The sequence below is a fragment of the Podarcis filfolensis genome, assembly GCF_964270895.1.
Source record: "Podarcis filfolensis genome assembly, chromosome: 9".
NCBI classification, from domain to species: domain Eukaryota; kingdom Metazoa; phylum Chordata; class Lepidosauria; order Squamata; family Lacertidae; genus Podarcis; species Podarcis filfolensis.
This window is the reverse complement of record NC_139610.1, coordinates 71,670,058-71,682,177: the sequence shown is the minus strand read 5'-3', so window position 1 is coordinate 71,682,177 and position 12,120 is coordinate 71,670,058. Positions and strand designations below refer to the sequence as shown.

General features: G+C 46.1%; 1 pseudogene across 1 annotated transcript; it reads right to left on the bottom strand.

The window, feature by feature from the left end:
• Positions 1-7,894: 7,894 nt before the first annotated feature.
• On the bottom strand, positions 7,895-8,498 carry LOC310770003 (large ribosomal subunit protein eL18-like; annotated as a pseudogene). The gene has a single exon. The product of its transcript is annotated as a large ribosomal subunit protein eL18-like (transcript).
• Positions 8,499-12,120: the final 3,622 nt, after the last annotated feature.

Sequence of the window (12,120 nt, the reverse complement as noted above, 5' to 3'; positions counted from 1 at the left end):
CAGTGTGCCCAGCAGAAACAGGCATGGGTGCATCTCTGATCCCATGCTGCAGCCTAGACTGCAGACCCTCCTCCTTGTACCATCGCATACCAAACATCCATGCTGCCACTGCTACCTGAGGCCCATGAGCTGTAGATGGACCACTTGTGGGTTGCGTGACCCAGTTATTGGGCATCTGTTGTAGTTGTTACGAGTAGAATTTACATGCCAAGGCAGTTCACAAATAAATAAAAGCCGACAGCATCATAACAGGGATGAAACAAAAAATACAGCTGCCTGTAATTAGAACACATAGTAAAACAAGTACATAAAACACCAGTAATTAACATCCTTTGAAGCAGCAAGGCAAGAGATGAAGGAAACGTTTGTCTAAATAGGTGAGTCTTCAAGAGCCCGCGGAATGCCAATACAGTGGTGCCTCGCAAGACGAAAATAATCTGTTCCGCGAGTCTCTTCGTCTAGCGGTTTTTTTGTCTTGCGAAGCAACCCTATTAGCGGCTTAGCGCTATTAGCGGCTTAGCGGCTATTAAAGGCTTAGCGGCTAAAAGGCTTAGCGGCTTAGAAAAAGGGGGGGGGGGAGCGAAAAAAATCGCAAGACGTTTTCGTCTTGCGAAGCAAGCCCATAGGGAAATTCGTCTTGCGAAGTGCATCGAAAAACGGAAAACCCTTTCGTCTAGCGGGTTTTTCGTCTTGCGAGGCATTCGTCTTGCGGGGCACCACTGTACTGATGGGGCCTTTTGGCATTTCCATTGCAATTCTGGGTCAGGTGCATGTGCAGGCTGACTCACAGTTCTCAAATTCCCTACCAGTTGTAACTATAAAAAAGGCACAGAAAAGGATTGTGGGTTTTTGGTTTAACAGGCGGGAGATCTTTTTTTGAGCGAGATGGTAGGAGTTTTTAAGCACTGAACGCTTCCTCCAAGCATTGATTATAAAAATAATCTCCCGAATTGCTAGTTTTTTCGATGAACCATCCAGATGCTAGGGGTAGGCAACGTTTGAATATATTGCTATACGCCGATGACATGGCTTTAATGGCACTCACCCGAAGAGGCTTACGCAGCATGCTGGAGGGGATCGCAGCCTACTGCTCTCACAACTCACTAAAGATAAACTATGACAAAACAAAAATTGTGGTGTTTACTAGAGCTCGCCACACCTTTAGATGGTCTTTAGACGAACATGTGATTGAACAGTGCCCTTTTTTTAAATATCTGGGTGTTACATTTCAGGCTACATCTAGTTGGCTAGCCCACTTTAAGGCTGTAACCATCCTAACACGAAGAACAATTGGTGTCCTGCTTAGTTTCTTCCATACCCGGGGAGGACAATTTGTGATCCCGGCATTAAGAGCTTTTGTTGGGAAAGCTATTCCCCAGATGTTATATGGGATAGAACTCTGGGGGTGGAACCAGAGGCTGTTGGAACGGCTTGAAATTTTGCAAAATTATTATCTCAAGAGGATTCTAGGCCTTCCTCAAGGAATACCAGCAGCTTTCTTGAGGGTGGAAGTTGGATTACCCTCTGTGTCTGCCAGGGCCCACTTAAGATTCCTACGATTTTACATCAACCTTGCAAACACTTCAAACACCTTATTGGCCAAACAAGCCTTTGTATCTCTTCAAAAGAACACCACTTGGCGTCAAAACCTATCCGAGATCCTGGTTAGATACACCCTACCGGAGTTTAATATTCTCAAACTGTGGAGCCCGGACAAAGTTCGGGAATGGATCCTGGAGAGAGACGCTCTGTTAGATATCACAAAAATACAGAACCCAGGGTCCTCCCACTGGTTTCCCCGACTGAAAACAGTCAAAACCTGCGCCAATTATTTGGCGAATATCACCAATCCCACCCTTTGGAGAGCTTTCACCATGGCCCGTTTTCAAACCATTCCTACGGCCTATTTGTCAGGCAGATATGCAAAAATCCCAGTAGAGCAGCGTATATGTCCTTGTCATATGAGAACCAAAGAGGATCTCACACATTACATGTTGTATTGTCCCATCTATTCGGCCTTCAGGGATGCGATGTTACAAACTATTCCCAAATCAATAGCTAACTCTGAGGACCAAGTAAAGTTTTTACTGGTGGACGCTGATCCACGGATTTCTCACGTGGTAGCGGTCTTTGTGGTGAAGGCTATGAAAACTAGGGTATGGTTCCTGGAGGAAATGGTGAGGTTCCTCCCATTGCTCTCCTAACCTGTTGCTGTATCTTCTTTCCTGAATGGTGAGGTTTTTTTTGGGTAGTTTCCTTGCTGGGACAGCATGGCATGAATTTTAGCTTATTTTTATAATTTTATTGTTCATCTTTTAATAATGTTTTATGGTATTTTGTGTAAAGGCATGGACCTCACAAATCTAATAATAAACTTGATGAGTAGGCAATTGAAACTCTTGGCTCCCACTGCTAGAACACTGGGTGATTCTTCCCTTTTGTGCTACCTTGATGAACATGGGGGCCCCACACAATTTAACAGAGGGATGGACAACCTTTGAGCGACTGAGGGCCTCACTGACACATGGGTGTCCACATAGCTTGGTTTAGGTGAAGTGGAAAATCAATACTTCTTTATCTGTATACCTGAAGAAGTGTCTCCACCCCCATCATTCTGCATGGACTCTGAGGTCCTCCTCTGAGGGCCTTCTGGTGGTTCCCTCACTGGGAGAAGTGAGGTTACAGGGAACCAGGCAGAGGGCCTTCTCGGTAGTGGCACCCATCCTGTGGAACGCCCTCCCATCAGATGTCAAGGAAATAAACAACTATCTGACTTTTAGAAGACATCTGAAGGCAGCCCTGTTCAGGAAACTTTTTAATGTTGGGCAGGGTATAAAATCATTATTATTATTATCATCATCATCTCAATCTGAAGTGGTTCTTTCCTTAAAGGTAAAGGTACCCCTGCCCGTACGGGCCAGTCTTGACAGACTCTAGGGTTGTGCGCTCATCTCACTGTAGAGGCCGGGAGCCAGCGCTGTCCGCAGACACTTCCGGGTCACGTGGCCAGCGTGACGAAGCTGCTCCGGCGAACCGGCACCAGAGCAGCACACGGAAACGCCGTTTACCTTCCCGCTAGTAAGCGGTCCCTATTTATCTACTTGCACCCGGGGGTGCTTTCGAACTGCTAGGTTGGCAGACGCTGGGACCGAGCAACGGGAGCGCACCCCGCCGCGGGGATTCGAACCACCGACCATGCGATCGGCAAGTCCTAGGCGCTGAGGTTTTACCCTCAGCGCCACCCGCGTCCAGGTTCTTTCCTTAATCCCCTCTAAACGCATTCTATTTCTATTTGACATTGCAATAAAATTTGATTCATTTGTACCTGATGATTTTCCCTCAAAGTCCCTCTCCTTGCTCCCAAATCCCTGCAAATCCATATACTTGTTCTCACCAATGTGACTGATAGGTTAATAGGTGAGGCTGACTTCATTACCTCTACTGCTTCTCTTGACTGCTGGCTGCTGAAGGCATCTAGGGGGAGAAACAGTGCAGCAGTGAATCAAAGTAAATAGGCCACCAACTGGAAGAAGGAACAGGAAATAACTGGAATTGTATAGTTGGAAGGGACCCAAAGGTCATCTAGTCCAGCCCCCTGCAATGCAGGAACCTCAACTACAGCTTCCATGACAGATGGCCATCCAACCTCTGCTTAAAAACTTACAATGATGGAGAGCCTGCTACCTTTGGGAGTCTGTTCCACTGTCAAACAGCACTTACGGTCAGGAAGTTCTTCCTGATGATTAGAAGGAATCTCCTTCCTTGTAACTTGAAGCCATGGGTTCGAGTCCTGCCCTCCAGAGCAGAAGAAAACAAGCTTTCTCCATCTTCCATGTGGCAGCCCTTGAGATATTTGAAGGTGGCTGTCATAGCTTCTCTCCACTACAAATCCACATTTTACCAGCTTCTTTTTTTATTATTATACAATTTTATTGATTTTTTAACATATCAGTTCCAACAGTCAAACAACATATCACCTTATACAGTGTTTTAGACTTCCGTCAACACCTCTGATGGTTTTCCATTCTTTATCACTTCTTCTGCATTTCTTAATTTCTATATTGCATTTAATTGTCCTTAACTAATAATTCTTTTCATAGTCTTTCTTGTAATATTTCAGATAATCCACCTTACAAAACTTCTTGCAGTCCTACTAGCATAATCTGTCCATCACATTTTACCAGCTTCTCAAGAATATCATGGGGGTACTTTGGCAGTATCGTACTGCTTTAAAGACACGGCGTTCCCTCATGAGAATCCTGGGAACTGCAAGGGTGCCCTGTTATGCTCATGAAGCTAAAATTCCCAGAGTTCCCTGGGTAGAGGGATTAATGACTAAACTGCTCTGAGAGAGGAGCAGGGGTTTCTTAACAACTCTCTGCAGTTTTCCTTTCTGTTTTGTTTTTTTTACATAATTTTATTAATCTAGATTCTCAAGATAGCCTACAAAAGAGAACCATAAAACAAACATAAAACAGATCAGAAACATCAGAAACAAAAGCAACAGTAAAAATACAAAAAGCAGTAGATATAAAATCAGTTTAAATCCTGGGCAATCTTACTCTTTTTGAGAATGTCTTAAGATGTGGCTCTCCAGGCAACCCAGTCAGGTGTCAGCATATAATAATAGTACCGGTAATTATCATTAAGAAAACCTAGAGAGTGGCAGGGATAATTAGAGAAGGACCTCTAGTGCCAGTTTTAAGAAACAGGTACGTTCGTTTTTAAATGAAAAGAAATATAACATTTTCAATGAATATATATCCCTTCCGCAGATACCTCTGTGATGGCATTAAAATATCCTGTTCTTCAATAAAAGGGAAACCAGATTGTATCATTTTGGGAGATGCCCTTGATTAGTCTCTGGTCAGCACAGTTAACAAACTACAGTTCCCAGGATTCCTCAGAGGGAAGCCATGACTGTTTATAAAGTGGTATAGATTTATTCCATTTCCCCAGGGCAAAAAAACACTAGAGCAGCTGGGCCTGAGGTGGTGACAGTCCTGGCAAATGCCCAGCTCAGTTCTCTTCCCCGATTCATTTGGCAAATGAAATAAAAATGAATTATCTCCGTACGGATGGTTAAAAACACCCTTTTTGAAAGAGCCGAGATCTTGAGAGAAGTCAGCCGTCCTACTGCGGCGATACGTTTCTGGCAAATGCAAAGTAGGTCAAGGGGGGCTTAAGCGCTTAAATGACTTTGTTTCCCATGTTTTGTCATTAGTAAATAGTGCATCCCATTTGAAGACAGCAATTATTGAAGAAGTAGGGCAGTTGATTGGTGGGGAAGGGCTGGGTAGAGAATTAAAAAAAATGTGGGAAGAAAGAGTGTTGCATTTTGGCTGGAAACTCCCAGGGGGGGGAGGTTGGAAATATGGGGAGGGAAGTGATCTGGCACAAGGAAATGGTGGAATCATAGAACTGTAGAGCTCGAAGGGACGGGTCATCTAGTCCAGCCCCCTGCAGTGCACAGCAGAATCTTTTATACTGAAGGACAATGGTGAATTTTTAAATACAGTCATACCTCAGGTTGAAGTAGCTTTGGGTTGAGCGTTTTCAGGTTACTCTCCACGGTGACCTGGAAGTAACAGAATGTGTTACTTCTGGGTTTCGCCGCTCGCGCATGCACAGACGCTAAAAATGACATAACGCATGCGCGGAAGCGGCGAATCACGGCAGACATGGGTTGTGTTCGCTTCAGGATGCGAACAGGGCTCCGGAACAGATCCCGTTTGCATCCAGAGGTACCACTGTACAGTCATACCTCATGTTACGTTTGCTTCATGCTACGTTCTTTCAGGTTACATCCTGCGGAGACCCGGAAGTACCGGAAAGGGTTACTTTTGGGTTTCGCCGCTCGCACATGCGCAGAAGTGCAAAATGACGTCACGCGCATGCGCAGACGTGCCGCTGCGGCTTGCGCTCTTTTCATGTTGCGAACAGGCCTCCGGAACGGATCCCGTTCGCAACCAGAGGTACCACTGTATTTAACACATTAGTCCCATACCTCATAATGTCTTGGGGTAGACCAGAGCTGAAAAGGCAGCATTCAGAAGCAGCTTACTGTGTCCAATTCTGGGCACGCCAATTTAAGAAGGATGTTGACAAGCTGGAAGGTGTGCAGAGGAGGGCAACCAAGATGATCAGGGGTCTGGAAACTAAGCCTTATGAGGAACAGTCGAAGGAGCTGGGTATGTATAGCCTGGGAAAGTGAAGACAGAGGAGATACGATCGCCATCTTTAAATATCTCAAGGCCTGTCACATGGAAGGTGGAGCAAGCTTGTTTTCTCTTGCTCTTGAAGGGCAGGACCCGGACCAAAGCCTTCAAGGTACGAGAAAGGAGATTCCGACTTAACATCAGGAATAATTTTCTGGCAGTGGGAGCTGTTTGACTGTGGAATGGACTCCCTTGTGAGATGGTGAATTGTTCTTCCTTGGAGGTTTTTAAGCAGAGGTTGGACGGCTGTCTGTCTTGATCTAGTTGACATTCCCGAATTGTAGGGGATTGGATTCGATGCCCCTGGGGATCACTTTGAACCCCACAGTTCTATGATTCTAACAAAGATGTACCTTTTGGACCAATTTGCATCTGCCCCTGGTAGCATAGCCAGCAGTCAGGGATGGTGGGAAGTGTAGTTTTAAAAATACTTGGGAGTACAACCATCATCATCAGACCTTTTATTGGCATCAAATACAAACATCCAAAACAAATCAATACAGAATTACCACTTCCCCAGTGGCACAAAACATTTGCTAAAAGAAAGGAGGCAGAGCAGTCTATCGTCACATCTCTAGGTCTCCAGGGAGATCAGGCGTCTGCAGTGTATTTCGATATTTAGCCACTAACTTGGTGAGCTCCTGATCATTCTCCAGTAATAGAAAATGTATGACCTCCAACTCTGGTTTCCATTTGGAGATGCAGAGTTGATCTAGAAATTGCTGATGGAGATCAGCATATAGTTTACAATTGAGAACCATATGTGTGAGGGTTTCCACCAGGTGATCTTCACATGGGCAAGTTCTTTCTCCTTCCACCCTGCCTGAGAACCTTCCCCAAAGGAGGTTTGATGGGTTTGAATTAAACCTGGCCAGCGAAAATGCCCTTCTTTCTTGAGGGTTAAGCAGAAATTCAAGGTAATTGTGGCTAGTTTCATGTGCCCAAGAAAGTTGAAAATAAAGAGGGGGACATGTTTTCTCCGCTGCTACTGTTAGTTCTTGGCGTTCAATATCCCACAACCTAGTTTTTATTATAGCCTTGGCAGATGGTAGGGACATCGATCGCAAAAGTTCCACTGACAGTCTGAGTTGCTGTACCTCCTTGTTAAACTGTTGTAGCCCTGGGGAAAGAAAGGGGTCTAACAAAACTTCGCTGAGGAGAGGAGAGTGCAACCAGCTTAGGGAACACGCTTCAGAAACATGATTTAAAGAGAGAATGTTTTTAAAGCTGGGCTTTTGCTGACAAAGGCTCACTCTGCATGTTGTGCAGGGGATGTGGTCCTATCTTTTGAAACCTGTGCAAAAACCCCTGATGAGGCCTGTTTAAAAACTGGCCAGCTTGTGCTCACCTGTCACGGGGGGGGGGGGGGTGTGTGTGGCAAGAGAGAGCCATTCCTCTCAAAGCTTTGCTTGTTACTCCTCGGAGTCACTGGAGGGCAGCACAGATTCACCCAATAACACTTGCTGAGATGAGAAAAAAGGTATTTGCTGCAGCTCTTTTCAAAAAGAGCATGGGAAAGTGACGAATGAAGCCTTCAACGTGAATTGAGGAGTGATGCCTGGCAATGGAACCGCCTTCTCATTTATTTATATTTATTTTATTAAGGTTATCTATAGATTGCTGTTCTGGCGAGACGGTGGTCCAAAATGTGGTTGATTGTTTCAAAGTTTTAGCAAATTTAATCCAGTGCATCACAGCCTTCAAATATTTCAAGACCAAATCTAGTTTTTGTAGCTTCGACTGGCACGGCAACCTCGAGCCCACTCAGACTTGTGGCCCTTGGATCTGATGTATGGCTTAGTGTGGCTGTGTGGGGTTCCAGGGGCCTTGCCGAAATGCCTGTAAACTTTGCGAGCCTTCCTGGGTCCAGAAAGCAGCACAGTTCCTCGGCCCTTGGGGGCAGCTATGGCCAACTGGTCAAAAGTTATGATCTGGCCACCAGCTTTCAGGTCACTCTCAGGACACAAATCTTCAGTTTGGGGATTTCGTGGATGTGAACATCATCAGTCCCTGTATCCACCACGACAGCAGTTTTGTTCTGCTGCCCTGGAGCTTCATCTTACGGATCATGCGGGAAACGGACAGCGGAGGCCTGTTGGTGTGGGTCATAAAGAGCCGTTTCAGAATCACCTTGTTGAATTTTGCATTGGTCTGTCAAGCAAGAAATCTGTAGAGCTTGACCAGGAGGCGAAGGTAGATATCCTGACTCTTAGGCTCTTTGCTTCAAACTTTCCAGTCCTTGTTGTGGCGTATGTCGACTCCCATGGCAGCGCCAGCAGTGCCTGGAAAAAAAGCGTTTCACTGGGTGTGTGGCAGACTCACCGAATGGGGTAGCTGAGTGTCACGGACTGGTAGGATCGGAGGGAGGAACCAGCTGGGGAACCCCCAGGGAAGAAGGCTCAGAGCCCAGGGTGGAGGTGGGACAACAACGGGTCGTCAAAGGGAGAAGACTCAGAGGAGGTGTCAGAAGCTGAAGAGGCAACAGGACTTAGTGAGCTGGGAGAGTCTGTGGGAGAGAAGTCCAGAATTGGAGGCAGAAGCTGAAGCAGGAGAGGAGGAATGCCCAGAGGCAGAGATGAGTCTGGCTGGTGAAGAAGTCCAGGGGTCTTCCCCTCCTGACAAGCTCTCCTTCCCTTGGTCTCCCAGAACCACCAGCAGAGGCCTAAAATGGGCAGAGGAGAGACTGCCTGTACACAAGCTCAGTCTCAGATTGCTTGGGGGAAAACCTTGGAGACAAGGGGCCTTGCGCAGCTGTGGGAAGGCAGGGACCTTCTGTCTTGGCCACTGATTCTAGCAGGGATGAGCTGTTGTGCTCAGGAGGCCTGACACTCAACCAAGTCTGTACAGATTGTGATTTTGCTAATAAAGAGTTAACTTCAACTTGCGTGGTGTGATTTACTGCTGGCTCGCTCCTGACACTGAGTTTGCACATCAGTCTTCTAACTTTTGGAAAACTGGAAGACCCAGGAGGACAGCAGCAGACGTCCACCTACCCAGAAGTGCAACTGATCAGCTCTTTGAGGCAGCCTTTGTTCTGGGAACCTTTTCATGTAGGAACAGGTTTCGCTGATAAGACAAAATAAATGACTCTCTGTTTTTTAAAAAAACCAAACAAGCACTGATATGGCTGGGAACACCTGCTGAAAACATCAGGCCTCTCTCACCTGATTTCTGCTCACTCTGCCTCTGTCTGTCGAGGACCGCAAAGGCTGTCTCTAGAAAACTGGTGTGGGTTAGGAGCAGAATAAGAGCTTTCTGGGTCAGGTCAAATGCCATCTTGTTGAGCATCCTATCCTCACTGTGGCCACCCAGATGCTTGCGCAAGCAGGACCCGAGCACGAGAGCAGCGAGAGGCTGGTGCAGAGTCACACCCAGCGAGCATCATGGCCGAGCGGGGATTCGAACCCTGGTCTCCCAGGTCCTATTCCGACACTGCAGCAACTGTGCCACACTGGCTGTAAATACTGGAATAGCGATTCACGTTGGAAAAGCAACTTTTAAAAGGCTGGTGTGTGGAAAAGCCAGAGAAGCACAGTATTCAGAGAAAACAAAGCACGTATCCCTTGGGCCTGCTAGTCTTCCCCAAAGTGCTGTTGCAAGACATAAGAAATTGCCAAGGGGCCTTTTGTTTTTGTGTGTGGAACACACAGGAGGTTTCCCGCAAGCAGAGAGAGGGGGGGGGAGAGAGAGAGAGAGAGAGAGAGAGAGAGAGAGAGAGAGATGGGAGAGGCTGGCATCACCTTCTGATCTCAGAAGAGGACTTACTGTTTTAAGGAGGTTGCTGAGATATATCACAAATGGGTCATGGGCAGTGTTTGTTTTTTAATTTCCTAAATTTCCCTCGGTAATGGTCAATCTGGATTTGATGGTGGAGGGGCAGGGAACAGGCGGGTACAGTCATACCTCAGGTAAAGGACACTTCAGGTTGCATTTTTTCAGGTTACGGACCGCCAAAACCCGGAAGTACCGGAATGGGTTACTCCCGGTAACCACCTAATTTGCACTTTCTGAAACAATATGAGAACTGAAATGTAGCCATCCTTTGAAATTTGCACTTCTCTTAATTTTGGGAATGTAGCATCGCAAACAACTAACTAACCAACCGACTGACAAAAAATTACATATGATCGGGACAAGTATACTGTACATAAAAATGAAAACATTAGAGAAAACAGCACTTGTAATGCATTTGATTATAGATAATCACATGCAAAAAAATAAAAAATAAATGTGCTATTAGGAGAAAGTTACACCAAAATATTGGTGACTTTTTGTTAGGTTTTAAATTTTTTTTTATTGTTATTAACAAAAACCCTGCAAATTGCAGAAATGTTGCATTATTTGTAGACTGTTTAAATGGTTTCAGAATAATGTACCTTTGTTTTTTGTTTTAAAATTGTCCCATCTGGTGCTCTGGGCTCCTCAGGGGAGGAAGGGCGGAGAATATATATTCAATAAATAAATAAGTATTGCAAAATATACACATTTTAATGCATACTTTCCCCCAGCAAGGCCAAACGCAGCAGCTTTTCTTTAAAATATGCAGCACCACAAAAAGAGATACGCTGTACTTTCCGGGGACAGATTTCCCATATCTGCGCCTCGCATGCACCACATTTATTTGTTTTTAAAATCTCTGTTTGAGCACCTGCGGAGAACAGCTCTCGCTGCCAACCACATTTGGCACCCGTTGGATATTCTGGAAGGTGGCCAGGTACCTGGCAGACCCCACCCTCCAGCTTGTTCATGGTGTACCCAGCTAGCATCATGCTTGAGCTGCCGTCACCCACAGCCAAGAGCTGCTTTCTATCAATGCTCAGCTGACAGGCCCTGAACAGTGGGAGCGGTGCATTAGCAAAAGATCAAATGCAGCTCAGGAAAGGGCAACCCAAATGCGCGAGCAATGAGGGAGAAGCAGCTGCCATTTGTCTCCCCCTTGCCACCTGGGGATGCTTTCTGCAGTTCTCAACCCAGTTCAAAAGAAGCATCGTGGACTTGGAAACGGTTCAGGGGAAAAAAGGCAAACGACATGATCAATGGGATGGAGCAACTCGCTTCTTAGGCAAGTTTGCAGGGGCTTTTGTGTTTAGGTGAGTGAGAGGAGACACGACAAAGGGGTATAAAATTACCCAAAAGTGTACATGTGTGCACGGGGGAATTCTGTCTGTCTTGCAACAGTAGAAATTGAGAACGTCCAAGAAGCTGAATGATGGAAGATCTGGGAGCTGCAAAAGAATTGTATGAGCATCATTAAACTATGGACTTTACTATCGCAAGGGGGAAGTGATGGCCACCAATTTGGGTGGCTTTGAAAGAGGATGAGATAAATTAATGGAAGAGGTGGCTATTAATGGCTCCTAGCTGCAATGTCTTTGTTCTCCCATTTACCGTGGGGATGGATGCTGTTGCACTCAGGTTCTGCCAGGGACATCTGGTTGGCCTCTGCAAGAACAGGATGCTGGACCAGATGTGTTCAGCCTTATGGGGGTGTTTGTGAGAATATTGATTGTTGCAGCACTTGTTTCAGAAGACACTTCACAGGAGTAATAGATGCACAGCCCTACATAAATTCATGGGTGTGTTTTGTGCACGGAGCTTTATGTTCCATCTGTTTCGCCTTCATAGTTTCTCTCTCTCTTTCACACACACAAATGTGCAATGGACTGATTGGATGCAAAGCAGTGGGGGGTGGAACCAGCTGGGGAACCCCAAAGAGAAGAAAGCTCAGAGTCCGGGGGTTGGTGGTGAGACGACAATGAGTGGTCAGAGGGAGAGGACTGGGAAGAGGAGGTGTCGGAAGCTGAAGAGGTAATAGGGCTTAGTGAGTGGGGAGAGTCTGTGGCAGAGAGAAGTCCAGAATCAGAGGCAGAAGCTGAAGGAGAGGAAGGCCCAGAGGCAGTGA